A 5,323-nucleotide genomic window follows, 5' to 3' on the forward strand; every position below is an offset into this window, starting at 1 on the left:
TCGTTAGATCTCAGAATTGAGCGTGCAGCATACCCACGAACTTGTATTGACGAGCCCGACACAATGGTGCGGCTCAATTCCCCAAATTCTTTCCCGAACAAAAAGTCAATTTTAAACCCATTAAATATTATTGGGGTAAAATTGTCTTCTATTTGAATAAATTAATAATTAAATATTAATTTAAGATCAGGTTATCACCAAATCTAGCAAAATTTTTTTATTACAATAATTGAGAACTTAAAAGAAAAACTAAGAGAATTGGAGGGAGAGAAGGGAGAGGAGCTTTCGAGAGATGTTTGAGAGTTCCCCTCCTTGGGTTGTGTTTGTAAGCTCGAAGGACCTCACTATTTATAGGCCTAAGGGAAGTAAAAATATGATTTGATTATTGCCTCTACTTGCAACACCCACTTCACCAACTTTACATAACCTCCCCACCAAAAACAATTTGCTCATGCATATGTCATGCATGACAATGCATTGCAGTTTGCTTGTAGGTAGATTTTGGGCTTGTTCCTCCATTCCGAAAATTCTGGAAAAATATATATCTTGAACCTCTTTGTCTTATCTTTCCAACCACATGTAGCGCAGCTCAAGACAAAATCAGAAAAGCCTTCAAATATCATTTTTGGCACCATAACGCAGATGCTGCTGAATTTCACCTTCCTCTAGAAGACTCGGAATCATGAACCGTAAAGTGCTCTAGAAACTAGACTTCCATATGGCATATGGCTCATTAGCTGGTTTTTCTTGAGCATGTACAGTCCAATCTGTGAAATTGACTGATCTGTAGACATAGTTTTGAGCTATCTTGACTCCAAAATCCATTATATAGTCCTAAAGCTTAATACATTGAAACAAACTCAAAAGAGATTAAAGGCATAAGATCAAGTAAAAAACAATAACGAAATCAGAAGCTAGAAGGATACAAAATTATATACAATTATGCACTACTCACTAAACCATGATGGATTTTCTTTTTGACTGTGATGGAATTTCTTTCAAGTTTGGTAATGGATGTTTTAGTTTATTTAAGAATAACTCTTTTGTTGGTTCTTGTATTTTAATATATGGGTTATACAAGTTAAAGCTTGATAATCTTTTATTGAAACACTTTTGACTCTGCGTCATAATGTTGGAACTAAACGTAGCATGACTGAAGAAAATTCATCATTCTTTTGGCATAAACGATTGGGTCATATATCTAAAGAAAGGTTAGAGAGTTAAGTAAAGAATAGGGTTTTCCCGAACCTAGATTTTACTGATCTTGGTGTATGTGGATTGTATTAAGGGAAAATTCACCAAACATACCAAGAAAGGAGCCACAAGAAGTTCAGAGCTTCTTGAAGTTATTCATACAAACAGTTGTGGACCGTTTGATGTCCATATTTTATTGGAGAAAAATATTTCATCCTCTCGTAAATGATTTTTCACGTTATATTTATATTTATCTATGGAAGGAAAAATTTGAGGCAATGAATTTTCTTGAAATGTCCATTACCAAATTGGAAAGACAATTAGATAAAAAGGTGAAAGCGATAAAATCAAAGCTAGAGCTCATTCAAATCCTATTTCAAACCAAGTATCATTTAGACTTATGAACGATTGCACTTTTAAATCTCTAAACTACTTTTCAAGAGAGAGAGTAAGAGATAGTTACCCTTGGAGCAAATCTAGAAACCCATAATGGTGTTCAAGTTTGAGCTTTGGTTTCTTCAAGCTTGATTCTCCACCTTAGTCCTCGAATAAGTGCAAAGAGATGCACTCTCTAATGCTCTTCACCAAGGATGAAAGGAGAGTATAGGAAGATGACTTGGAGAGAACAAGAGTGCTAGCAAAGTCTCTCCCAAGTTGGTCGATCAAGAGGAGATTGGGAGAGAGGTTTGATGTTTCCTCTCTTCTAGTTTTCTCAACTTGGTGCTTTAGCTTATTATATATACGCTCACATGAGGACATGTGGACTTCTCCCACATATGTGGCTGCATCTAAGCGTTTGTGGCCTAATTTCTAGGCCCTCTTGGGTTCAACACATGTATCCTTCAATGTGTCACACTAGTCTAAAGTTACATGGGTCATTTCTTTAACTCTTTAAGCCATGTGTGACCCAATTAAGTTCCATAATTTTAATCATTTAATTTAACTTATTTCAATTAGTTCTTGACATAATTAATTAAGCCATGACCTTGTTCAACAAGTGTTCACTACACCAAACTGGAGCTTTTATGGCACGCATAATAAATGTGTCGTTAATAGTTGATATTTAAGTCATATAAGAAAGCACACCTTAAATGAGGTATTTTTGTATCTTTCAACAGTGTGTTTGAGCATGCGCCTTAAATGACGCTTTTGCAATCATAAATTTTTTTAAAAGCATTTATGGTGTGTGACTTTTTACGCCTTAATTATGTTCTTTTATTTTGGGAATCTGCTAAAGGCATTTTTTTAAAATTTCCCTGTGTTTTCATTTCCTTCCGACTAACAATTTCACAGCTCTCATAATCTCCATCTTCTCTCTCCAATCTCCATCTCTCTCTCTGACTTCTTTCCTTGTCTCCCTCTCTCAAAATAATTGGCTTCTCTCCCACTGGAACATTCAAGAGCTTCAACTCCTCATTTGCTAGAAGACAACTACTATAGCCAATTGTTTCGATGATGAATGCCAGACAGTTCTTAAGGTGCAATTTTCTAAAACCCTAACATCCATGCCTGATATTGGGTTTTCGTATCAGTTTAGGATTGATTTGAATTCTAGATTTCCTTAGATTGTTTTTTTATTTATTCAAATGTGCTTCTTTTTCCTTTCTTATCTCAAAAAATTTCATACATTAACTTCAAATTTTACAATTAACCTCGAGTCATTCAACTACATATATCCTAGTGTAAGACCCTTACAAGTGGCATAGGCAATGACATGGTTTTGATGTTTTGCACCATGCCAAGGCAAGCCAAAGGTGTGCACATGTGAAGTAAGACAATGTTGGAAGACATGTGTTTTGGGCTGAGAGTTGGCAACAAAACATGGCAGCAATATAGTAGACTTCATGCGGCATGGCACATGAGCAGATGAGAGCGGAGGTGTCGCGATCTGAACAAGAGTTGTGGATGCAGACAAGAGTTGTGGACAGATGCCGAGAGCTGTTGACGCGATGTCGACAAATGCCATGACGCCGTCGGCGATGCCAAGAGATTCGGCAGGAGATGCTCGCAACATGTGCACAAGGTGTGCAGCGGATGTAGCCATGCGTGTAGACCGATGCCAAGAGATCTTGGCGGAGATGCGCAATGATGTCAACGAGTTAGGTGCAAGGCTGCAACGCGCAAAGCGATTACGTTCAATGCGGGGCTGCGCGTGGCGAGGTAGCAGCGTGCACGTAGCATGCACAACGCACGTCGACATGGCGTGAGCTAGACATGGCGTTGGTGAAAACATGCTGGAATGGCTTTTGACGAGGAAAAAGGGTTTTTAAGTAGTCCGAAGGTGGTTGGACGTGGCTGGAAGTGCTGTATGATAGAATCTAGGGTTGTGGCTAATAGTTGGAGCAAGAGTGAAAGGTTACTTGAGATTGGCTGCATGTTCCAAGGAGTGGGGGAGATTTTTAGGGAGGAAAAATAGATCCCATGATAAAAATGGGCTGCATGGTGGCGGCTTGAGTGGGCGAGACAGGTTTTTGAATAGAGAAAAATGTCCAGGTGGGAAATCTAATGGTTGCCAACATTTCTTAAGTAGATGGGGGTGTCATCTACATAGTTTATGCCTATAAATACCTTGTGAAGGTAGAGTTGAGATACCAAAGTGATGTGGTAATCCAACAAAAATTAAGAGCTTGTAATCATTTGCTATTTGAGAATAGAAGGTTGGAACTTTCTCATATATGTGTGTGAGAGAGTTTTCTGTGTGAGGCAAGTCTTGCTTGTGTGAGTGTTGGTGTCACTTGTTCCACTGCATGAATTCTGAAACCTCACAAGTTGGAGGTGCAAGAATGCTGACTTAGTCTAAGTGCCGGACACAAGTCAAAAAATTAAAGCGTTTTCACCCTCATTACTTGGTATCGAGCGTGCTTTAGTCACGTTTTTACTGTATTCGAGTAGAGTTCGAATTGCGGATTGTCCTCTGGGATCCGTAGTGTGGCAACTTTCAAGCAAGGAACAGTCTTGGAGTTGCAAAACGAGGAAGGAATGGCTGGAGGTAGTGATTCCTTGAAGGAGAGAGTAACAAGGATAGAGAATTTCCTTGGTACCATGAATGAGGATGAGACCGAGAATGTGGTCACCCAGATGGAAGATCTTAGAGCCAAGACGGCAGAGATCGAAAATGTATTCGAAGAGTTGAAAGTTTCGATGGAGAAGAAGATCACCAATGTTTTAGGTGATATGGATGACTTAGTAGAGGCCATTGGTGGAAAGCTCAAGGAGGTGGAGACAGAATTGAGCATGATGAAGCTTGCTATGAGTGGTAGGACTTTGACTCATGAGAGTTCAATGACAACCAAGATAAAGGTGCCTGAGCAAAGGCTTATGTTGGCTAAGAAAGCTCCAAAGAGTTAGAGAATTTCTTGTGGGATATGGAGCAGTATTTCCAAGCTGCTAAGATTCCGAATGTTGAGAGGGTGTCTATCATAAGCATATACTTGGGGGGGTGATGCTAAGTTATGATGGAGGACTCGTGCACAATAAGTGTTAAGTGGGAGTAGACTTGCTATTAAGGAGTGGGTTATGCTGAAGAAGGAATTGAGAGCCCAGTTCCTTCTATGCATTGCTGCATGGCTTGCAAGGGAAGCCTTGAAGAACTTGAAGCAATTAGGTTCAGTGAAGGACTACGTGAAGGCTTTTTGCCCTTTGATGCTCAATGTGTTTAATAGGTCTGAGGAGGACAAGTTGTTCAACTTCCTCACAAATTTGTAGCCCTAGGCACAGTTGGAATTGAGGAGACAGGATGTCAAGAGCCTCAACTCCGCCATTGCTGCAACAGATAGACAAATGGACTACAGAGCAGCTGTCACTTCCAGTGGGTAGAAAGAAGAAGGTGGTAAGAGACATTTGGACAACAAGCTGGTTGACAAAGGGAAGGAGACCAAGGTTGTTCAAGATGGCTACAAAGGTAAAGAACACAAGGACAAAAAGACATTCTATGGTTGTTTTTTTTGCCAAGGACCTCACCGGGTGAAAGATTGTCCGAGAAGGCAGAACTTGAATGCAATGGTTGCAAAGAGAAATGGAGGTGCTAAAGAGGGCAACAGTCTCCAGGTGAGTCCAATGGTTTTATTGAATTCACTAAGGGTTATCCCGCCAGAGGATCTTTTGGGAGAGGATGTGATTGTGCAACCGA

This window comes from Prunus mume, linkage group LG1 (assembly GCF_029339155.1).
Source record: "Prunus mume cultivar Tortuosa linkage group LG1, ASM2933915v1, whole genome shotgun sequence".
Classification (NCBI taxonomy): domain Eukaryota; kingdom Viridiplantae; phylum Streptophyta; class Magnoliopsida; order Rosales; family Rosaceae; genus Prunus; species Prunus mume.